This window comes from Malania oleifera, chromosome 6 (genome assembly GCF_029873635.1).
Source record: "Malania oleifera isolate guangnan ecotype guangnan chromosome 6, ASM2987363v1, whole genome shotgun sequence".
Classification (NCBI taxonomy): domain Eukaryota; kingdom Viridiplantae; phylum Streptophyta; class Magnoliopsida; order Santalales; family Ximeniaceae; genus Malania; species Malania oleifera.
This window is the reverse complement of record NC_080422.1, coordinates 108,605,951-108,631,599: the sequence shown is the minus strand read 5'-3', so window position 1 is coordinate 108,631,599 and position 25,649 is coordinate 108,605,951. Positions and strand designations below refer to the sequence as shown.

The 25,649-nt window shown below is 39.2% G+C and overlaps 1 long non-coding RNA gene across 1 annotated transcript; it reads left to right on the top strand.

Annotated features, from left to right (window-relative positions):
* The first annotated feature begins 6,297 nt into the window (after window positions 1-6,297).
* On the top strand, window positions 6,298-25,278 carry LOC131157909 (uncharacterized). The gene is made up of 4 exons (XR_009137348.1): window positions 6,298-6,925; window positions 14,624-14,734; window positions 20,093-20,159; window positions 24,954-25,278. It is a non-coding gene; the product is annotated as an uncharacterized LOC131157909 (long non-coding RNA).
* Window positions 25,279-25,649: the final 371 nt, after the last annotated feature.

The window sequence follows — 25,649 nt, the reverse complement described above, 5'->3', positions numbered from 1 at the left end:
TACACAAGCTAAGATATACATTCCTATAATACAAATATACCCCAGGTGTCTACAAAAACCATCTTGACAACCTGGATACCAAAAATCGTACCTAAAAGGTACTAGCAGTAGCTACGACATCCCTTCTTCCAGATGCTAGGATGCTACTTATCGCTACCTGAAGGCCCTGAAAAATATTGTACGTACATTCGGGGTGAGACACCTCTCAGTAAGGAAGAAAACAGTTTATATCAGTGTGTGGCATACCAGTATCATTTTACATACTTCATAACACTATACATACAATACAGTTTGAAACAATTCATACAGTTTCATACAAATACATACAATTCCAGTATTTTTAGAAAATCATTCTAGTTCATACAATACCCGACATACATACAGTCAGTGTCGTCACACTAGTTTGCAACTACACCAGGTCACCTCGTCTCACAGCGATTACATTGCTACACACGCAACTACGCTACAACGATCAAGGCCCAATGGTGAATCCATTGCATCATACGCAACTACACAAGGTCACCTAGTCTCACAACGATTACATTGTCATATGCAACTACGAAGATCTACGACTCAGGCCCAATAGTGAATCCATTGCTATATGCGCAACTACACAAAGGTCACCTAGTCTCACCACAATTACATTGTCATATACACAACTACGCTGCGACGACCTAGGCCCACTGTGAATCCATTGCAACATACGATGTAGCATATAGCTCACACCACTTTAGTGACCAACCGGAATTAGACTGGTGATATTTCACACTCTCGGATATAGGGCCGGTCATTCTCAGCGTACGGTAATTAGCCGCCCCTAGCCGATTTCACAAAACTTGGAATCATTTTGGAACTCACATCCCTATTTATTTTAGCGTATGGTAATTAGCCGCCACATAACTGTTTTACAAATATCTGGAACAAATACATACATTCATACATACCACACTTATTTGGTTTACGGCAAATCATATCAATTACAATTTCAAGTATACAGTTTATGCAAATATGGATTACGATCACCTCAATAATACAATTTTAACGCAACCAACAATTTTCCAAACAAAATAGAGATGATATTTGAAATCCCCAATGTTCCCGAAAACTGTAACCTGAAAATCCCACATTTTTACCTAATAGATTTCCCTAAATAAGTAGCCAAAACATACATATGATCGTAGCCTACAGGCTTATAGATCCTGATTTCAAAAATGGACTGATATAAACAGAATCCCCTTACCTTAACCCGAAATCCAATTACGAACTCTACGGTCCTCAAAACTATGAACCGAGACTCAAAAACCTACAAACCACAGTACAAAACATACTTACAATCTGTACTACTATACACATACCGAATTAGAAATGAAAATCGAGCCTTACCTCGATTTTAGCCCGAAACCCGAAAACGCTTGAAACGAGATTCTGATCTGTAGAAGTTGTAGAAAATCCTTCCACGATCTTTGTGGTAACTTCCATTTCCCAATTCTAGCAATGATCGGTGAAGGAATCTAGAGAGAAGGAGTAAGGAGAGTTTTAGAGAGAGAGAGAGAGAGAGAGAGAGCTTTTTGAGAAAACTTAACCCCAAAGCAACCCCCAAAGATCTTTTATAAGCCTTTGACCTGAGGGGCTTCGTTGACGAAATGGTGTCTTCATCGACGAAGTCTTCAGGGATTTCGTCGACGAGGAAGCGATTTCGTCGACAAACCTTGATATTTAAATTTTCTTGAACCCCTCAGCTTTTTCTCGTCGACGAACCTCTAAATTTCGTCGATGAAAAGCCTACTGCCTTCGTCGTCGAATTATGGCCTTATCAACGAAGTTTGTAGAATTCCATTTTTTTTCCCTCTTTTATACAATAAATCCATATATCACGGTTCAGGTTCTTACAAACATCACGGGAGATGAAAATTATTTTGTTTTCAAGATCGTATACACGATAAGCCTTATGATGAGCAGGATAACCCAAGAAAACACATCAAAGAGTATGAGGAGAGAATTTGTCGCGATGTTTGCGAGCGATTTGGGCATAGCACAAGCACCCAAACACTCGCAAGTATGTATACGATGGTGGTTTCTGAAAAAGAAGTTCATAAGGGGACTTATGCTTGAGGTTGGGTGAAGGAGTGCGGTTAATTAAATAGGTGGCTGTGAGAATGCATTCACCCCAAAAAGAGATGGGAAGATTAGTTTGAAAACATAAACACCGAGCCACATTAAGAAGATGGTGATATTTACGCTCGGTAACACCATTCTGCTGAGGTGTATTCACACATGTGTGCTCGTGAAAAATGCCTTGATCATGAAAAAAAGTTTGAAGCGGGGTGGATAGAAATTCTCGACCATTACCAGTGCGTACGTGCTTAATAGTGCAATTGAAATGATTTTTGACCATGGCACAAAAAATTTTTTAAGGCAAGTGAAAGTATCAGATTTTATGCGCATAAGATAAACCCATGTAGCACGCGAATAGTCATCCACGATTGTTAAAAAGTAATGTGCATCAGATAGTGAAACTGCAGGATAACCACCCCATATATCACAATAAATTCGATTAAAACAAAATGTGCTCTTATTTGTATTCAAAGAAAATGGTAAACGAGTGTACTTTGCTCTAGCACAAATATCACAAGGCAAATGAGAACAAGAAATATTTAAAGTTTTTGGAATACATGAAATAAAAGGATGACCAAGACATTGATGTCAAAGAATAGTGTCAGAAACACGCTGAGAGTGGAAAACTGAGGCAGAGGGAGGTTTATAGTGGTAAAGTCCATTTCATACTTCACACATTCCAATCAGTCTCCTCGTTGATAGGTCCTGAAAAGTACAAAAGGTAGGAAAAAATACAGCAACACTATTGAGATCAGTGGTAAGTTTGTTGATGGACAATAAATTAAATTTAAATGAAGACACATAAAGAACATTAGAAAGAGAGAAAGTAGGAGAAAAATGCATAGTACGAGTATGAGTAACAGGAACAATGTCACCATTTGGAAGCTTAATGGTGCATGGCTGATCAAGAAGTTGAATATTATCAAGAGAAGACAAATTGGAAGTCATATGATCGAAGGCACCTGAATTAACAATCTATTCAGTATTTAAAAAGAAGCAAAATGACAAGAAGCAAGGTTACCAGCAAAATTGGCAGAGTAGGTGTTCGAGGGCGATAAAAGATCCAAGAGTTAACGGTATTGTTTGCTGGTGAGATCAGGGACTACAATCTCAGAAAAAGTTGAAGAACCTGTGACAGTATTTGCAGCCATTGAAGAACCAGATGTGATGTTGGATATTAGTTCAGATGAATCAAACCGCTGAATCGGGTCAAATCTGATCTCTGCGACGACTAAAAAAATATAAATCGTCAATTTGATAATCTCGCCGTAAGAATTGAAAGGAAAATTCAACGATTGTGTAATCTGAGAATGCCAGAGAACAGATACGATGTTGGAGAAAGAACATTGCACTAAGATGAGGCCAGAGAAAGCATGGCTGGCTAGAGACTGAGATGAACTAAGACACCGGGAGAAGATGATCAGAGTGATGATGTCGGCGACTGCTGCGTGAGAGAGTAGAGAGAGAACTGTGGAAAGATGTCGAAAAAACAAAGATGCAGCCAAGAGAGGACCACATGCATGCGAGTCTGAAACAGAGCTTCGAAGAAACAATTGCAAGCACCGATGATACTAGAGAATACTAGCTGAGACGACGAGAAAAAAATGAGAACCAGAGAGCGCCAAAGATGCACCGACCAGGACTGAGAACTGACACCGAACCGAACGCGAATGCCAGAGATGCACCAGCCAAAGAGTACTGCAGGAGAAGACAGAAGAACCGAACAGAGATGTTGAGAAATTGCAAGACAGCCGGAAAGAAAAAAAAACAGAGAGTAGACAGATCACCGGGAAAAATGGAGACGCTGGAGAACTATCGGAGAAGATGAACGACGTCGAGAACTGAGAACAAATGAGAGACTGAAAGAGATGAGCCAATGGTGTAAAAACTGCTGCTGTTCTCACCGACGACGAAGATAACGAGTGAAAGTTGAGAGTTGACGAGAGACTGGAGGAGAGGTTGAGTGAAGACGAATGAGCTTGGGCGAAAAACTGAGAGCTGAGAACTCGAGAGCCGCTGGAGAGGGAGGGAGAGACGCCAACGACAAAGAACAGTGAGAGACTGAGACGTCGTCGGGAGCTGTTGCTGCTGCTCTTCGCTGGAGGAGACGTCGTCGGCGTGGTGATGGCCGTTGAGAAGCAGAGTCGGGTTAGCGGCAGAAAGAGATGGATTACAAGAGAAGTACGTCGTCCGCTGCTGTCTGTTGTTGTCGGAAATAGAGAGACGGAAGGCTTGAGCGAACGACGGCAGCGGCGGCAAAGAAGGTGAGAAAAAATAGGTTAAGGATACTAAGTCTACCATGTTAAAATTGAATAAGAGATATTTCTATATTCATTATTCAACAATACAAGGTATATTTATACATGGGTCAAGGATCTCAAATTATTCCTAAATATTTGCTCTATAATAAATATACAATAAATGAAAATTGGAAAGTGTATACCTATCTCTAATATTCTCAAATGGTTGTGATATCTTTTTGTGGGAGTAAGTTCATTAATTTTTCTTGTTGAAATCCATTTTGTATATTTTGTATAAAGGAATGTTGTTGTGTATTTGAATTCTGATTGTTGTGGACTCCCTGTACTCTCTGTGTTTGTTGATTAGCGGATTCTAGATAAGTTCCGTGTGGTTTTTCCCTCTTGGAAGGGTATTTTCACCTATTACTTTTAGTTTGTTGATTTTACTACTTCTATTGGTTGTTAGTTGTTCATTAGCTTTGTGATTATTATCCATAACTTGGTTGGTTGGGGAGGGAAACACTTCCTGTCGTGTGATATTAGAGCTGGGTGGGTGCTCACAAGGTGTTTGATAAAGTTTCCAGGTGACCTATGGTGGCAAATGCAAGTAGAATTAGGATCTATGGGGGTGAATTGAAGTAGATTTGTGAGATTAAAATGGTACCGATTGGAGAAAAATGGAAGGCTAAGAGTTAGACTTGCTTTATTGCAATGAGATGCATGCTCCTATGTGGGTGATGGTGCCAAGCCCGAAGAATATGTATGAGGATCAAGAAGGGGTAACACAAATTGTAATATGTTGATTTCATTTGGCAATCACTGCATAGCAATGTTTATGACAATGTGGAGACTGAGACTTTGGTTAGTATATGGTGGAATAACTTTGTAAACTTGTAAGAGGAAAAGTGCTAACATTAAGCTTTATTTATTTTAAAAGCTTGATTTTCAAAAATGTTAAGATGCAAAAAACTGTCACCTGTATTCGTACCCTCTGGTTTTTCATCTTAGGAACAGGTTGCACTATATTTAGTTGCAATGTAGGCTTGTGAGGCTAACTGGTACCAATTGGAGAAAATGGAAGGGCGAGAGTTAAGACTTGCTTTATTGCAAAGAGATGCTTGCTCCCATATGGGGTGATGATACCAAGCCTTTTTAATGTGTTGACTTCATTTGGTAGTAGTTGGATAGCAATTCTTATCACAATGTGGACAAGGAGACATTGGTTAGTGAACTTTGGAAGAAGTTTGAAAACTTGTTAGGGGAAATGTGCTAACATTAAGTTCTATTTGTTCCAAAAGCTTAAGATGAATTTTCAAACATGCTAAGATGTGAAGAACTGTCATTTGTGTCTTCTATTTTTGCATCTCACGAACATGTATTGATAATGCTTTGGAGTTGTCTTATTAAAACGGTTGGTGTCTGTTGAAGTGAGACATAATTAGGGAGTTGTCCCCTATCCAATAACATTGGTCGAGAGAAGGCTTCATCCACCTTCACTTTGGTGTTGTCACTAACTACTTTTATTCAATTGTAGTAACATACAACAATAAAGAGGGGACTAAACTCTTGGGAATCATGGACTACAACAACAACAACAAGCCTCAAGTCCTACTAGGTGGGGTTAGCTATAAGAATTCTTTTTCCCCAATTTACCCAATTGAAATAATTTTCCTCTACTAAATTAAGAACTATTAAATCTTTCATCAGTACTTCATTCCAAGTTAATTTAGATCTATTCCTACTCCATTTCATGTTAGAAACACTAATGAACTCGGTTCTCAAAAGTGCTCTTCTAGGCCAGCGTTTCGAATGTCCAAACCATATAAGTTGTCCCGTCCTCATCTTGTCTATGAATCTATGATGAGTGCTATGCCTAAAAATTCTATTATCTTGGGAATCATTGACTCAATTTTAAAAATTGAAGAGTAACAACAAATGAGATGGGCAGCACACCAATGGAATAGTTGTCATGTGGTGTCCCTAAAATTTGGGCACCATTTTCCACCAACCAAACCACAACACCTCCCTTACCACCACAATCAGACACCCACGAAACCCATTCCCATGCAATATCATCTCCATCTGATAAGGGAGTCGCCCCCACGCGCCACCTGAAACTACCCCAGCCGGCTGCCCTTCCAAATCCCCTATTTCCTGCGTTTTATTTTTTGCTACATCTCAACCATCACTGGAATCCTTACCCCCTGTCCCCAGCCAGAAACCCATCGCTGGAGGTCCATCGCCGGCGGCTTACATACTCCACGTGCCGGCCACACGCGAGGGGAAGTTGCTGGAATTCCCCTGATTTGCCCAGACTCGCGAGATATTGCTTCCTGCCTCGAGAGTTTGAACTGCTTCCTGAGATTATGAAGCTTTCTGAGGAGAAATTGAGTTACCAAGCTTGGTTTGCATTCCTAAGATCGAATACAGTCTAATATTGGGCTGCCCGAGCCAATCTTAGACTTTTGAAGTGTGGTCAGCATTCAGATCGAGTTACAGCTACTGGTTGTTTCCTGAGAATCAGAGAGTAGGCACTCGAGAAATTGTTGGACTGACGTTGGAATTCGATGGTAAACAAGCTCTCACATTTTCTTGACTATTGTGTATGTGATTCGGGAAAATTCATAGTCGCAAAATTCCAAGTTTCTTATAAATTCCCCTAACTAACTCATCATTGCATTCTTGTTCATTATGGTTGATTACCATAAAGCTTCCCTTTTACATCAAACAATATTTTGTTTGCTATACTATCTACATTCATAGAGATATCTTCAAAAAGAATGTTGTTCCGATTCTTCCCAATATGATATATGGCTGCATTCTAGATGAGTTTGGAAACATTTTTCTTGTTACTTGGTGATGAGATTGAGGGCAACTCTTCATTCCAACTACAGCACCTTCTAGTTAAATTCATCGAAGAGAAAATCTTGATGTAAACGGCCTCTGAATATTCACATCTGAAAAATAAGTGATCTCTATCTTCCTTAGATTTATTGCATATTCTACAAGTATTATCTTGTATTTTTCCCCAAGAATGTAGCCTTTCCAGAGTATTGAGTCTATTTTGAGCAGCCAACCAGCTTACGTACCTTTAAACCAAATGATACTTGCCCAGCTCACAGTAGGATTCTTCTTTCTTATGTGATTCCAAGCTGAATTATTACCATTTGAAGAAGGAATCCACTTTATAATATCTTGCCTTTCAGAGTTAGGAGTAAAAGATATGGAATTCTAAAAATTCTCAACTCTTACAGAGCCTCTCCTTGGCCATTTCCAGCCCCTACGTGCAATAATTTCACTTACCTTCGCATTTAATTGGACTCCAATTTCATATTGAAAAGGAGTTACATAGTGGCTGATTAAAGGGCTATTAACATGCCAATTATCATATAATGGAGATCTAGATCTCCCGTTCCCTGTTACATGTTTAACACATGGATATATATAACTTCTCTCGCTTTTAAGATAGATTTCCAAGTAGAAGTACTGAATGGAGGGGGTTTGATAGCCCAAATATTTCTGTCATTCAGCTTGTAGGCATAGATCCAGGAAGACCAAATAGGATCTTTTCTGATAATTAGCTGCCACAGCATCTTTAGAGTATTTGCAGTGTTCCATTTAGAAATATCATATTTATATTCAGACCACCTTCTTACATACATTAACCCATTTCACCTTACAAGCAGAAGTTTTCCAATCATTACCTTGCCACAGGAAAGATTTAAGCCTTTTATTTAACTTATTTGTCACTGAATTTGGAAGGCAGACAGACCCCCAGTCGGACTGAATTCTTAATAGAACAGATTCAATCATCTAAGCTCTTCTAGAATAAGATTAAGTTTTTGAAGCCCAGCTGTTAATTCTTTCAAAGATTTTTTCCAAGAGCATAAAACAATCCAACTTATTTACCCTTTTGGTTACCAAAGGAAGCCCAAAATATTTTACAGGAAGACTGCCCTCTTGAACCCCTAAAATTTGCAGGATATCCTTTTTTACCTCCATACTTATTGCTGAAGTAAAAATTTCAAATTTAAAAGGATTTGCTTGAAGCCCTGAAAATAGTGGAAGAGTTGAAGAGAATATTTAATGCTTTTTGCTGACAGGGTATCAACTTTGGAAAATATGAGAAGGTCATCTGCAAAATAGATATTGGTGAGTTTAATCCTTTTGCATTTCCCTTGAATTGTGATTACTAAGATCTCCATTTGTACAACCTTTTGAAGAATTCTTGTGAGGACCTCCATAGCCATTACAAAAAGATAAGATGAAAGGGGATCCCCTTGTCTTATTCCTTTTTTTTCCTTTAAAATAACCCTCTGTAGAACCATTAATGCAAATTGAAAAACTTGTAGTAGTGATGCATTCTTTTATCCAACAAATAAAGTTTGGAGGAGTCCCAATAGCATTCAGCAAGCTTATAATGAAATCCCATTCAATGGAGTCAAAAAGCTGTTCTGAGATCAACCTTACGAGCCATTTTAGGGGCTCCTAAGTTAAGATGATAGTTATGCAAAAGTTCTTGAGTAAGTAATATATTCTCTTGGATAGATCTCCCAGTAATAAAAGCTGCTTGGTTCAAGTTGATGAAGCTAAAAAGGCAATTTTGGAGCCTATTAGCCAGAATATTTGCAATGAATTTATATAGAAGGCTGCAGCAAGATATGGCTTTGAAATCAGAGGTTTTAGAAGCATTTCTAACTTTAGGAACCAGAATTAGATTAGTAGAATTGATCTGCTTTAGCATCTTAGAATCATTGAAGAAGTAAAGAATGACCTTTACCAAATCATTTCTGATAATGCTTTAGCAGGATTGTAGAATTTGGCATTAAAACCATCTGGTCCTGGAGCTTTATCATCTGAGAATGAAAAAACAGCTTCTTTAATTTCTTAAAAACAGCTTCTTTAATTTCTTCCTCAGTTATTTGCTTACCAAGATTTGTCACATGGTAGTTAGGCCGTTTAAAGTTCAATATAGTCTCCAAAAATTGAGCATTGCATTGAGTATCCTTAGTGCAATTAGAACCTAGCAGATTACTGAAGTAATGGAGGATAATCTCTTTGATACCTTCAAAAGAATCAACCTTCTTCCCATCATCATCGATTAAGAATCTTATCTGGTTGTGAGCAGAGCAGATCTGACTTTAATAACTTTGGAGAAGAATTTGGTATTCTGGTCTCCCAGCTTCAGTCAATTTAGTCTAGATCTTTGTTTTGAGTATACTCTCTTCAGAAGTGACAGGATCACTGTATTCCTTGAAAGCTTGATTCATCCTTTCTAATATCTGTTCATCTGAACAATTCAGCATAACAAGATGAAGCTTCTCCATATTAAGCTTGGCTATTTTGATTCTGTCATCAATCTTAGAAAACTGGTTTTTATGAAAGAATTTCAGTATCTTCTTTGTAGCCTTCAGCTTTTGGCAGAACACAAACATTGGAGTTCCTGTAATTGATGCTGAATACCATGTATTCTTTACAAGGCAAAAAAGTCTAGGTGCTCTATCCAACAATTAAGGAATTTAAAAGAGAAGTTCTTTCCATTGTTGCTGAGGTTTTTATTAAATTTGACAATAGCTGGACCATGTTCAGAGATGCCTGTAGCTTTATGTTTGTGCATTGTAGTAATTTTAGGAATTCGTATCATTCATAGTCAAGTTTAGTCCTCCTCAGCATAATTGCAGCATATTGCATTAACCTTGGTCACCAACAAAATCATTGACCCCAATTCCATTGAACTCACACCGAATGACACCCAGTCCTTGTCTGTCTGGTTAGACACTCTTTAGGAGTCTGTGGACCAAAAGTTTGAGCCCCTCACACAACAGTTTGACCAAGTCTTGAAGATGTTAGGTAAACGCCCTGTTGTGAAAGACATAGAGCCATCTGTTAGGCACCTTAACGACTCCTCATATTCACTAGGGTCAACCTAGGGTATCCTTCCTATTCTCGGGGTTCCTTTAGTACCTAACAATGTAAGTCAGGCTCCAAAACAGTCTGGTAGGCCAGTTTAGCTCCTCCAGCCCCAGGTTAATCTAAAGTATAGGTTTGAGGAAGGTAACCTTGAGGAGTTTAATGATGTAGGGTACCAACCTAACCTTAGCCATGCTCCACGTTCCCCTGGGTAGGGTTGGGAAGACTATGGAGATGTGTCAAAAAAGGTAAAGGCGGATGTGCATGCATATGATGGGAAACTCGACCCAAGCTCCTTTCTAGACTAGGTATTGGATATGGAGGACTTCTTTAATTGGTACTGTATGTAGGGTAAGGATAAAGTTCGGTTTGTTGAGATGAAGCTTGTAGGACCGGAAAAAAAGTATTGGCAAACTGCACAACAAACCATGGAATGGTTAGGTGAACCTCCTATTAGCCGGTGGGAAGTGATGAGGTAATGATTGAAAGAAAAGTACATCCCTCCTTCCTTTAAGTGCCAGTTGTTTAGTGAGCTCTTGACCGATAAACAAACCACTACTATAGCTAGCTACATTGATCGATTTAAGGAAATAATGCTTAGGAGTGATGTTGTTGAGGTCACACCTCACATTGTAGCTAAGTTTGTGAATGGTCTTAAGGAGGATGTCAGGCTAGAGGTTGAGTTGTTCTCTCCAAAGTCTTTAGAGACAGCCTATCAAAAAGCACTTCCCGTCAAAAGGTACCTCAAAACCTCTCGTAGGTTTTCATCCCATGAGAGTGAGCCACGTTAGTCTAAATCCTTTCCTCACCCTAGACTTACCATCCCTCAAGTTACCCCTAGAAAGAGTTCTACGAAGCAACTAAAGTCACATCATGTTGTTCGCTTTAATAGACCTAGCTAGTAACTCATCTATGCAGTGTCATTGTTGCCATGCTAGAGGTCATATTGGTGCCCATTGTCCCCAATAAGCTTTAGCTTTAGAGCGTGAGACTGATGATCTGCCCGATTGTGAGGATCAAGTTGTAGATGTTGTTGAGTACTCAGGAGATGAGGGTGAGCTTGTAGATGATTTTGAGGAGGATGACCGCCATTTTAATGTGGTTAGGTGTGTCTTATCCACTATCATGGATAGTGAGAAGTGGAAACAGAGCACTATTTTCCACACTTTCATTTGTTGTGGATAGAGGACATCTAAGATTGTTATTGATGGGGGTAGTTGCATGAATGTGATCTCTAAGGCTGTTCAAGGAAGATTAAACCTCGCATGAGAGCCACACCTTCATCCTTTTAAGGTGAATTGGATAAATAGGACAAATCTATCTGTTACCAAGAGATGCCTTGTATCCATCTAGATGGAAGATTGTAAGGATAGGGTCTATTGTGATGTAGTCCCGATGGATGTGGCCCATGTCTTGTTAGGGTGATTGTGGTTATTTGATCATGATGCCATCATCATAGTAGGGAAAACACTTGTGTTTAGGCACAAAGATAAAAACATCATTTTGACCTCTACCAAGTCCATCCCCAAAAATCCTAAGTTATGGAACAAGATAGTCCGTCAAGCCCCAGTTCAAAGAAATACTCACTTACTTGATCATAGGACTTCTGAGCGAGAGAGCTTAGAAAATTGGTGCATTTTTGTAGTTATCACTCGAAAGGTTCCTTCTGAGGATCAATAGTCTCTATGTGAGTGCCCACTTGAGGTAAGAGAGTTGCTAGCGAAGTTCTATGATGTTGTGTCTAGTGAGTTACCTAGTGAGCTACCACCCATGCAGGACATTCAACATGCCATAGATCTCCTTCCAGGTTCACAACTACCTAACTTGCCACATTATAGAAGGAACCCTAAAGAGCGTGCTGAATTGAATAGGTAGGTAGGTGAACTCCTTGACAAGGGCTTTGTGAGGCATAGCCTTAGTCCATGTGCTGAACCAGCTCTCCTAACTCCAAAAAAGTATGGATCTTGGAGGATGTATGTGGATTGTAGAGCCATCAACAAAATCACCATCAAGTATAGGTTCCTTATCCCTAGACTTCAGTATATGCTTGACATGCTAACTGGATTTAGTTGGTACTCCAAGATTGACCGGCGTAGTGGGTATCACCAAATTAGAATTAGAGTAGGAGATGAGTGGAAAATAGTCTTTAGGACCCAGGATGGTTTAGTCAAGTGGTTGGTCATGCCATTTGGATTTTCTAATGCGTCTAGCACTTTTATGAGGGTTATGACACATTCTGCAGCCATTCATAGGGAAGTTTCTAGTGGTCTACTTTGATGATATACTAGTCTATAGTAAGGTTAGGGAGGAGCACTTGATACATCTTCATGAGGTCTTTGCCACCTTGAGGGAAAAGATGTTTGCTAACCTCAAGAAGTGCAGCTTCCTACAATCTAGTGTGCTCTTTCTTGGTTTTGTGATTTCTGTGCAGGGAATCGCCACTGGTGCAAAAAGGTTAGAGCCATTAGAGTGTGGCTTGAGCCTCGGACTATACTGTGAAATTAGAATGGAATTTCTGTATTTCTTGAATAAATTTGTACAAACCAATATACAATATTTATAATACAATCGGAAGATTTAAATATGGAAATAATCTCCTAAACAAATCTCTCTCAATAATATACAATATATACTTCCCTAAGTTACTCCAAGATATTCGAAGATACTCGGATTTTCTACACTCCCCCTCAAGTTGGATCGTAGATATTGATCATATCCAACTTGCAAATGAAATCATCAAAGCTCTGTCGGGTTAACCCTTTAGTAAAGATGTCTGCAGTTTGTTCCTTGGTAGGTACATAAGTCATACAGATGGTTCCTTCTTCAACCTTCTCTTTGATAAAATGTTGGTCCACTTCTACATGCTTAGTCCTGTCATGTTGAACTGGATTGAGAGAGATACTGATGGTTGCTTTGTTGTCACAATAGAGTTTGATAGGGAATTTCACCGGGATTTGTAATTCTTCCAAGAGTTTTCGTAACCACAGTCCTTCACATATCCCTTGTGCAACTGCCTTGAATTCAGCTTCAGCACTGCTTCGAGCCACTACATTCTGTTTTTTGCTCCTCCAAGTTACCAAATATCCCCATACAAAGGTGCAATAACCGATGGTAGACCTTCTATCTTCTGCTGATCCTGCCCAATCTGCATCTGTGAAAATTTCTACTTCCTTGCTTTTCTCATTTCTTGAAGAAGAGTCCTTTGCTCGGAGAACCCTTGAGGTATTTGAGAATCTTACACAACATCTAGGTGAGTCTTTTTTGGTGAATGCATGTGTTGACTTACCACACATACTGCAAATGCAATGTCGGGTTTGGTATGCGATAGATAAATTAGTTTACCAACCAATCTTTGATACCTTTCCTTTTCAATTGATATTCCGCAGTCTTCGACCCTCTTTACGACTTCAATTGGGGTTTCACTAGGTTTGCATCCAAGCATGCTTGTTTCGGTTAGGAGATCAAAAATATACTTTTGCTAAGAGACACTGATACCCTTTTCTGATCTAGCAACTTTCATTCCCAAGAAGTACAACATTTGTCCCAGGTCTTTAACTTCAAACTCAGCAGCTAGGACTTTCTTTAATCTTTCCTTCTCCACTGTATCATCTTCAGTTAGGATTATATCATCAACATACGCTATCATAATTGTTTACTTACCACTTTCAGACTGTTGGAAGAACATAGTGTGATCTAATTGCCCTTGTCGATATCCTTGATTTTTTATCACTTTCGAAAATTTGTCGAACCATGCTCTAGGAGATTGCTTGAGTCCATACAAGGACTTCTTGAGTTTACATACTCTGTTTTCTTCACCTTTCTTATTGAAACCTGGTGGTATCGTCATGTAGACTTCTTCTTCTAACTCACCATTTAGAAATGCATTCTTAATGTTGAGTTGCTGTAGTGGCCAATCTAAGTTAGTTACCAAAGACAGAAGGACCCGAACTGTGTTCAATTTTGCCACTGGTGCAAATGTCTCCGTGTAGTCAATGCCATAGGTTTGTGTAAACCCATTTGCAACGAGTCTGGTTTTATATCGTTCAACTGTCCCATCAGCTCTTTATTTCACTGTGAAGACCCATTTGCAGCCTACTGGCTTCTTTCCTCTCGGCAAATTCATGACGTCCCAAGTTCCATTTTTTTCTAGGGCCCACATTTCTTTCATGATAGCTTCCCTCCATTTAGGAATTTCCAGGGCTTCCTGAATATTATTTGGAATTTTTATCTTATCAAGGTTAGAGGTAAAAGCACGATACCCTATAGACAGAGTTTTATAAGACATGTATTTGACTAGGGATATAGAGTACATGACCTAGTTTGTTTTTTGATTGCAATGGGTAAATTGATGTCATCAGGTGCAGACTTATCAGAAGGAAGCTCATGGCCATTTATTACCTGACCGGGACTAGGCATGGACTCATGGTTGCTCGAAGTTATCACCGGTTCCAACTCTCTTGGTGCCTCAGGTATGAGATTCTCCCTGTTCTTTGTTTTTGGTTTTCTTGAGTAAACAAGTATTTCCTTATTATTTTGTTTTTCTGCATCTCCCCTTGAGTTTAAGTGATCTTTTGCACATGACAGGTCAGAAAATGATGCAATAGGAGACTTAGTAGATGATACAGATTCATAAATAGAGAAATCAAAGAACCGATCTTCACTCCACTTCCCCCCCTGAAGTGAGTGCTTTTGGAAATAACGAGTGAGTTCAAAGAACGTGACATCAAGGCTAACAAACCATTTTTTTTGTGACAGGGTCATAACATTTGTAGCCTTTCTGAGTGGGAGAGTAACCAATAAAGACGCATTTAATGGCACGAGGTTACAATTTATCCCGATTGTGAGCATGAACATGAAAAATGCAGTACATCCAAAGATTTTCAGAGAGAGATTGGAGTGGAGTCGAGAGTTGGGAAAACATTCCTGGAATTTCTAGAGAGGAGTGGCAAAAGAAAGAACTCAACTCGGCATTCGATTAATGAGATGTGTAGCTATTAAAATGGCATCGCCCCAAAAATATTTTTTCATATTTGTAGTGAACATCAATGCCCGAGCTACTTCAAGTATATGCCTATTTTTACGTTCAGCAACCCCATTTTGTTGAGGGGTATCCACACAGGAACTTTGATGAACAATTCCATTTTCTTGAAGATAATGTCCCAAGATATCATTGAAATATTCCGTACCATTATCAGTATGTAAAATTTGATGTGAGTTTGGAATTGTGTTTGAATCATGGAGTGGAAGCTGACAAAAATAGAACGAACTTTAGTTTTATCTTTCAACAAGTATACCCAACAAATACGAGTATGATCATCAATAAAAGTAACAAACCATTTCATATGAGTGCAATTAAGAGAGCTTGAGGGCCCCTATAAATCACTGTGCATCATATTTAATGGGCGGGATGGCTTGTATGTGGACTTTGGAAAGGAATTACGTTGGTGTTTTGCAAGTTCACAAATTTCACATTGAAAATCAGAAGACGTTTTATTTGAACAAATGGAAGGAAATAAATTTCTTAAATATTGAAAATTTGGATGACCCATCCTAGAATGCCATAACAAAATTTCACTATCTCTAGAAATAGATGAAGATCACAAATAGCAGTTTTACATTGTTCACTCATATTTGCCTCCTCAAAGTAGTAGAGTCCTTCACACGCCTTAGCACTGCCAATCGTGAAGATAGGTCTTGGAAAGCACAGTGAGAGGAAACAAATTTAGCAGAGCAATTGGAATCTTTTGTCAATTGGCTAATGGAAAACAAATTGCAAGACAGCTTAGGGACATGTTGGATAGATTTTAGAATTATAGAATCAGATATTCGAATGCTTCCTTTGCCCGCAACAGATGAGAGTGATCCATCTGCAATTTTAACTTTCAAATTTCTAGCACATGGTGAATAGGATGAGAACAAATGATAAGAATCAATCATATGATCAGAAGCACCAGAGTCAATTATCCATGGTGATTTGTAATAAGATATAGTATTTAAGGCTATCAAAAAGTTACCTCGGTGGGCTAAAAAACCAGTGGAAGAAGGACCCGATGCTTGAATGGTAGAGAACATTTTATAGAGTTGTTCCAACTGCTTTGGATTGAATGCGCCACTTGGAGTCGTATTGGTATTTTTCTCACCTTGTGATTTCTCAACTGGATTATCAACAGCCGCCTGATAGCCACGATTTTTTTGATTCTGTCTCAACTTCCAATCTGCAGGCTTCCCATGTATTTCCTAGCAAGTATCTTTTGAATGGCCTGACTTGCGGCAGTGCTCGCACCAGGGTCTCCCTTTATGTGTCTTTTTGCCTGTACCCGCAGAATTTCGCGAGATTAGGGCCGGTACTTCATTATTTCTCGAGATTAAGGCTGATATTTCATTCCCTGTATGTCCGGTCGATGCCTTCATCATAACGCTGCGACAACTTTCTTCACGCCACACCTTTGCGAAGACCTCTCGAGTCGAAGGTAGGGGGCTCGGCTGAGAATCCTTCCTCGCACATCGTCCAGGTTGCGATTGAGGCCAACCAAGAACTCAAAGGCTCGTTCATTCTCGAGTCTCTTCTTATAGTGAATACTGTTGGCAGGGCATTCCCACTCTTCATCGAAGCTTTGGTTAAGCTCCTACCAGAGAGTTGTCATCTCCATGAAGTAATTGGTGACATCCCTCTCTCCTTGCCGCAACTGCCACAATCGAGTCTTTATCTCAAAATCTGGGAGTAGCTTTCGGCATCGGAATGTGTCTCGCGAACAGCGTCCCAGACATCCTTCGCCGTTGGTAAGAATAGGTAAATCTTGCCGATTGAAGGCTTCATCGAATTTACAAGCCACGCAGTCACCATGGAATTCTCGGACTTCCATTTTTGTAGAGTTGCTACGTCGGTTGAGGCAGGCTTCTTCCTCTCGTCGGTAAGGTATCCTAACCTTCCTTTGCCTTCAATCGCAAGCTTGATGGATTGAGTCCATTCATGGAAATTTTTTCCGTTCAATCTCTCCACCGAGAGTGGAAAGGCCGAGTTGTCTAGCCCATGCAAACCCACGATGGAGGTGGCTTCAGAGTCGCCGTCGAGAGTTTTAGAGGAGTTCGACCCTCTGCCGTTGACCGCGCTGTCTGCCATTGTTAACTAAGGTTTAGAAACCCTAGCTTTGATACCATGAAATCAGAATGGAATTTCTGTATTTCTTGAATAAATTTGTACAGACCAATATACAATATTTATAATACCATCGGAAGATCTAAATATAGAAATAATCTCCTAAACAAATCTCTCTTAATAATATACAATATATACTTCCCTAAATTACTTCAAGATATTCATAGATACTCGGGATTTTTACATACCGAGGTTCGTAGTTTTCATGGGCTCGCTACTTTCTATAGGCGATTCATAGGGCATTTTGGCACCATCATGACTCTTATCATTGAGTGTTTGAAGAAAGGAGAGTTTTATTGGACCCCATTAGCCGCTAGAGCTTTTAGAGAGGTCAAACAGAAGATTACCGAAGCATTTGTACTTAGGCATCTGGACTTTAGTAGAGTTTTTGAGGTGGTTTGTGATGCCTCTGGGATAGGTATAGGTGGGGTCTTGAGTCAGAAGGGGCATCCTATAGCATTTTTCAGTGAAAAAACTCTCAGATGCCAAATAGAGACATAGCACATATGATAAAGAGATTGTGTTGTAGTGAGATCCCTCCAACATTGGAGATACTACTTGTTAGTTGTTACTCCAAGAGTTTGTACTCTTCTCTGGCCACCTTGCTTTGCGGTTTCTGAGCTCGCAGAAGAAGTTGTGTGCGAAGCATGCTACTTCGGTAGAGTTTCTCAATGAGTACACTTTTGTTCTTAAGCATCGTTCAAATGTTGAGAATAAAGTGACTGATGGCCTTAGTAGTGTAGCAATTATTCTCCATCTCTGGAGAGTTGAGGTCATTGGGTTTGATCATTTGAAGGGCGAGTACTCCACTTGTAACTACCCGAAGAATAATGGTATTTAAATAATCAAAAGAAAGGGAAATGGAAACAGGAACAGGAGGAGGCAGTCGACTCGCGTTTGTCGACGACGTTGCATTTTGGATGGGATAATCCCGAAAAATTTTCCAAGTCTCATCGACGAACACGGGGGCTTTATCAACGAGGGTTTTTCAGGATCTCGTCGACGAAGTTTCGTCTCGTCGACGAGAAGATACCAAGAGAGGATTTTTGGAAGCTTGAAATTCGTCGACGAGGGTTGAAGTTTGTCGACGAACTTTCTATAGGACTCGTTGACGAGATGACGTGGCTCGTCGACGAATCTCGCAGTATAAATAGGGTTAAACGTGATTTTTCAGTTCATTTCCTGCCCAGAATCTCTCTCTCTCTCTCATCCTTCGGTTTCTCCTCCTTCTCTCTAAGATCTCGTGCCGATTTTCTGCCGGTTCGACGATTTGAAGCCACCACGACGCTCCTGGGAAAGTTCTCTGCAAGTCTGCCGGAGCGGATCGTCGGTGGGGTTGAGTTGGAAACCATCCCAAATCCAGGGTAAAACTTTCTACTTAATATTTGCCTATTCGACAGTTGTAGAAAGCGTAATACGCGTAGAAATACTGAACTTTAATTCTGGAGAATGTTGTTTTCAGAGTATTAAGCGGGGAACCCTGCGGGTGCAGGAATATTTTTCTTAGGAGCTTTTCAGGAACCAGATAAGGGGATAAACTAAGGTAGTATTTTATGAAAAGTATGTATAATATTATAACATTTGATTTCAGGGAAATAAATATTTATATATGATTTATATTTGGGAAAATACTGTTGAAAATTATGGTATGTTGATTATACGAAAAACCTGTTTAGTGTGGCATGAGTAGAAATTGTTATGAAATACTGTTTTTTGGGACTGTGTTAATGATATGGATTTTTATAATGAAAAACCGGCGTACAGGCCGAGATTTTTATATATGTTTGCCGGCGTACGGGCCAAGCTATGAAAATGATTTGCCAGCCTACGGGCTATGCTATGGATATGATTTGCCGGCGTACGGGCCGAGCTATGGAAATATTTGCCAGCGTACGGGCTGTGCTATGGATATGATTTGCCGACGTACAAGCCGAGCTATGGAAATGATTTGCCAGCGTACGGGTTGTGCTATGGATATGATTTGCCAGCGTACGGGCCGACCTATGGTCAAATGTGAAATATCGGCATACGGGCCGATGATTTTCATGATATACGTATATATGCAAAATGATATGATTGATTTGATAATTAATGATATGAAATATCTATGTATCACGGTTTCAATTTATGTTATATGATATCAGAACTTGGTTGACTTGGTCTAGGTTAGCATTTGTACGGTACCGTTGCTATGTGTCCATGGTCATCATGATCATGATATTTGTGTTAACGCCGCTGTACGGAGTGGTGTGAGATTGGATGGTCAATGTGGTTTTTAAGAAGTGTGTGAATGCCCCTGGTGTACGGACCAGGTCTGACAGACCCATCAGACTTACAGACTGTATTTTTGACTTAGCAGTGGTCGGCCAACCATTGTCAGGTCCCGCCTTCGGGCCACACAACCCAGTCATGTGGGGGTAATATATGACAAAGCTAACCTACCAGGATTATTTTTGTATTATTATTTATATGAGATGAATTATGCTATGAAAACCATTATGTTCTGCCATGTTGATTATACATATTTTCCTAGAAATGATGTATATACAGTTTTATTGGTTATGTTTATGATTATATATATATCACATAAATGCTTATGTTGCCACACACTAGTGTTAGTTTATTTCCCTTACTGAGAGGTGTCTCACTTTGAATTTCATAAACATTTCAGGAGCCCCTGATAGGAGAGCGGGTAAAGCCCCACTGATCTAGTACGGTTGATCTGCCCTTCCAAAAGGGTAAGTGTTTTGATAGGGTCGGATGTATTTTGTGGGACGACCCTAATATATCTTTTGGGTTGTGTATTGTGTGTATATAAATACAGTGGTTGTAGTAACTCTGGTATTGTGATGTATGATATAATGAGATGTATATGATTGTATGTTTTCTGCTGCTTAGGCTTCCGTTATGTGTTCTGATGTATCCCTGGTACCCACGGGTCTAGGTGGATTATGATCTGCTGGGTTTTGTGATATTGATTTTATTATATTATGAAAAAAAATATGTGAAAATTAAGCAGGTCATAACACCACTTGCCCTGATTTTGGGATTATATTTCAAGAGGTGAGTGAGGGCCATTGTAAGGATTTTGTAGATTTGATCATCTAGGAGGGATACCTATTTAAAGGTACTAGGTTATGATTTCCCGTACTTCCTTTAGAGATCTTTTAGTTTGGGAATTGCATGCTAGAGGGTTAGTTGGTTACATGAGGAGGGATAAAACCATTGCTTTAGTTGAGGATAGGTTTTATTGGCCTTCCTTAAAGAGGGATGTTGCTAGTATGGGGTCTCAGTGCCGCACCTATCAGTTAGCCAAATCTAAGAGAGACAACACAGGCATTTGATACCCCTCTGCGTTGCCACACATGCCTTGGAGATACCTAAGTATGGATTTTGTTCTTGGACTCCCCATAACAGCCCAGGGACATGATTCCATATTTGTAATTGTTGACAAATTCTCCAAGATGGCACATTCCATTCCATGTAATATGACTTCTTATGCATCTCATGTAGCTAAATTGTTCTTTAGAGAGGTCATCAAATTGCATGGGTTGCCAACCTCCAGTGTCTGATAGGGATGTCAAGTTCTCCAACTACTTTTGGAAGATACTTTGGATATGTGTGGGACTCACTTGCTGTTTTCTTTTGCTTGCCACCCCCAAATTGATGGGCAGACTTGAGGTTGTGAATCGTAGTCTTTCTGACCTACTTAGGTGTGTTGTGGGAGAAAGATAGGACAATTGGGACTTGGTGCCGCCTATTGTTGAGTTTGCTTATAATAATTCTGTGAATAGGTCCACAGGTAAGAGTCCTTTTGAGTGTGTATTTGGTTACAAACCTTGTGTACCCATTGATCTTGTTCCTTTGCCACCAAATGCCTGTATTTTTTAGCCTACTGAGTCTTTTGTCCACATTCATGAGCTGCATGCTGAGGTTAGGCGAAAACTTGCAATGAAATATGGATTATGAGCTTGCTACAGATCTACATTGTAGAGCTAGAGAGTTTAATGCAGGTGATAGTGTCATGGCTCGCATAAAACCTGAGCGTTACCCTAGAAATTCATTAAAAAAGCTCCATGCTCGTGCCATTGGCCCTTTCCTCATCCTTAAGAAACTTGGAGCTAATGCATATTTACTTGATTTACCTACTCATATGACCATTAGTCCAATTTTTAATGTAGAGGATTTGACTCCTTACTGAGGCACTTTTGAGCCTCTTGGTTTGCCATTTGATGCCCATGCAGGTTCAGCAGCTTCTCAGCCTCCCTCTGTTTCTCGACCACAGGAAACAGTGGAGTCTATCATGGATGATGAGGTTGTGATATCTCCTCATGGTGGTTTTCATTGCTACTTGGTTTAGTGGAGAGGTTGACCTAAGTCAGATGCTACATAGCTTGCCAAGGATGATGTTCATGACAATGCTCCTGACTTGCTGGAGTCATGTTTGCAGTCCCACTCTGAGGAGTAGAGTTCCTTTCAGCAGAGTTCCTAGGCCGCCCATTCGGCACATGTATTTTAGGCATAGGTTTAGGAAAGATGTGTATGGAGGACCTTTTGTATTTTTTAGACTCCTTTTAGTATTTTTATTTGTGTTTAGTTGGGGCCTATTTGTAAGTATGTGTTAGTTGTATTAGTGGTATAAGTGCTGGACATGTTAGTTATTGTACAGTTATTGTTTGGAATCAGATTGCAGTTGCCCTCCCTCTTTCTCTCTCTCTCTCTCTCCTGCAGGTTCTGCTCTTCTTCTTCTTCTTCTTCCTTCTCCTCTCTTCTCCTTCTTCCTTCTCTTTTCTCTCTTCTGATTCTGTCTCTTACCTCTGTTCTGTTCTGTTTTTCCCCTTCTTTGTTCTTCTTTTTCTGTTCTGTCTCCCACTGCTGCTGCTTTCTCTTCTTCTTCTTCTTCTTCTTCTTCTTCTTCTCTCAATTTTAATATCTTTTCTACCTCAGGCTGACAACTACAAGACTGGAGTTTTGGGCAATATAAAATGGTAACTGACCTGGTATTATGGCGTACAGGAGAATTCAAAGCATGATGAATAAATTGGGGGAAAAACAGTCTTCAAGGCATCCTTGCATGATGGCGCATGGCTTGGAACTGCTGGTCTGCGATCAGAGCATGAGAGGGCTGTTGGAGATGAGATTTTAGGTATGTGTGGATCTGTGATGCCTAAGGATCAATGTGGTGGTTTTTTCAAAATGCAAACGGGAGGTTTCCAAACTGATTTGACAGCGCGTTAGGTGTCTTTCCAGCTACTATGATGGTGATCCAAGGTGCAACATGCCGGAATGATGATGGAGAGGCACAGGACTAAGGGACTAATGACTTGTTTGGTATGTTGGAATGCAATGGGTTGAGAGTAGAATGGAATGAAAATTTGTATGACGAACATGTAAAATTATAAAGACCAGTTCCGTTCTGGTGTACCAAATATTGGGTTAGGGTTTGGTTTGGTGATGATAGCTGCTCTATGAGATTTTAGGTTCGGGACCTTGCTTTGATACAGTGGAGAATTGTGGTAAGGAGAACAGGCACAAAAAGATAGGCGTCGTCCTTATTTATAATATATCTTCTTTACCCGAGAAATGACAATTTTAACCTTGCCATATTACCATAACAGGTAAGATAACACATGAAACTGGTAACCGTGACAATAAAGTGCAATTTTTCTTAGCAAGAATGCAATTTATTGTAAAACCATGCACCTAGATGTTCGCTACCACAATATCTGTGATCTCTTAGAGAACAATGGATGAAGTTTGTCAAAATATCTATGGATCGAGCAAGAACCTTGTAGGACTTGGCGGGTATTGACTGCTTGTTAAACCTTGAGACTTGGGCATGGAATTTACCAAACAATTAGATTCCTCATTCGTCTAGATGGGGATATTGTTTTCTTCACCCCACTATGGTTTTTAACATGGGTTTTCTTGTGGTTGTTGTTCAAGGTACAATTGTTTGTTCTTCCCCATTCTTCTCCTCTAAAAAGATGTCTGGTGTTTTTGGGATGTTGCACTCTCTCTCCTTGGGAGTGATTTCCTCATTTTTGTAAGTTGAAAGCTGCTTTGTATTTCTTGTAGAGGGATGCTTGTGTTTTTCAAGTTTAATTGTTGTAGACCTCTTTTGCTCTCCATTTTCATTGATTGGGAGAGTCCAGGTTGGTGCTGTGTTGTTTTGTGAGTGTTTTCACATAAATATTCAGTAATCTTGGTTCTTTGATTTTGTTACTTGTATTGCTTTATTGGTATGTTATTCATTGGGCTTGTGGTTATTATTGGGGAAGTGATATGGAGTAGTGGTAGCATATGGTTTATTAATGTGGGTGGATTTAAAAATCTCTCTATGTTGTTCCTCAATGCTTTGACTAATCTGAACTCTCACGTATGAATGCCTTTTATTTGTGTTATTATTTGTCTTTGCATAAAGTTCAAATTTTCAAATGTTTTGCTCCGATCTGTTCTACTTGTTTGAGATAGTATCCAAACTCCATAAAGTTCAAATTTCCTTTTTTTTCCTATGTCATGGCTGTGATTGGTTATCTCATTTGAATAACCTGAGCAGTTGTGAAAAATCCAATCACATATTATTCTTAAGACATTGGTTGCATTTGATAATGAATTGCAGTGTTTTTCTGAGCCAAACAACCAGCTCCATCGGGCCTAACTGGATTTAGGCAGGGATTCAAGAGGCAATGCAGTCATGTATAACCTTTATTTTTTTAGTTATTTCTTGCTTGGATCCATATAGTTACAACAACATCAATAATAATAGTACTAGTAATAGTTGTATGACTAGTGCACTGCCCTTTTTCACATATTAATGTTCCTGCTCTGAATTTTGTGGTAGAATTTTCCAAAATGAAAACAGAAATCCTCTTTAATGACTTATTTTTCTGTAGAAGTTTCTCTCTCTCTCTCTCTCTCTCTCTCTCTCTCTCTCTCTTAATAATTAGGCCTGCCACAGATGCAGGGGGGCTCAATGATTTTAGATTTGCAGTAAACTTGGATGCTTTGATTTTGATGCCTATTGAAGCAGAGTCATTGTGGTAAAATATCAATCAGCATCTCGGGATTCTCTTGTCATGCATATGTCTCTATGTCAAACTTTGTGTTTTTATTACTTTCAAAACCTTATTCAACAAAATTCTATAAGAAAAAATGTTTTTCAACAACAATGAGATTCTTTTTACATGATTCTTCATTGTCTGAATGAAAAAACCAACGGTAAAAATAATGGGGAAATTACTTTTCTTGTGGGATAGTATCTTTTTTCGAGCTTTTTCCTTATTTGATTTTTTTTATATTAAAATATTTAATAAAGGTTGGGGGAAACTTTATTTCCCACTTTAATGCGAAGTAAAAATCGCTGGATGGTCTAGCGATTTTTAAGCAAAAGACGCTGGACCATCCAGCGAGTTTTGCTTGGGAAAGCCAAGCGCCGTTTGACGCATGGCAGCAAAAATCGCTGAATCATCTAGTGAGTTTTGCTCTGGTTTTTGAAGTCTTCCTCTTCCATTTTTCTCATAAAATTGCAGAGTGCAGAGCAGCAGTGACTGACTGGCCGGACGATTGGATGCTGCATAGCAGGTGACCATTGCAGCCGAACGTTGTGAAGGAGGAACCGAATGTTGGGAAGGAAGGTATATAAAGGTATGTTTCTTTTGCTTAAGCTTAAAGGAGGAACCGAACGTTGTGATATTATTTCATTAAGACTCGTTAGTTTGATTCAAAAATTGTGTTAGTTTGTGGTATAAACTAGTATTTGATACATTCAATTTGGTTGTATTGAACCAAATTTTGTGATTGTAAGCATCATTTGGAAAACTCCGATTTAAGGTTAGGGTTTATTTTGTTTTCCAATTTAATTTATTTTAGTTAGAATTTTTTTTGTTGCTGATTTGTTCTCCATAACAAAGAATATTTTTTTGGATTATCATACTTTTTTTCATGTAATTTAGTTCCATCCACTTTATTTATTGTTTATAGTTTTAAAAAATAATGCTTAATCTTCAATTAAGAATCAAGTTTTGTTTGAGATAATATAAATTTGAGACTATGATTCTAATCAAATCTCAATAGCAAAATTGTTTTGAGTCCAATATGAATTAACAAGGGTCTACTTGGACCAACAAATTTTATTTGAGAAAAAAAAAGATAAATTTAATTATATTTTCTCTTTATATAAAAATTAGGAAAAATAAAATTTTGTTCAAACAAAATTAAAAATTAAA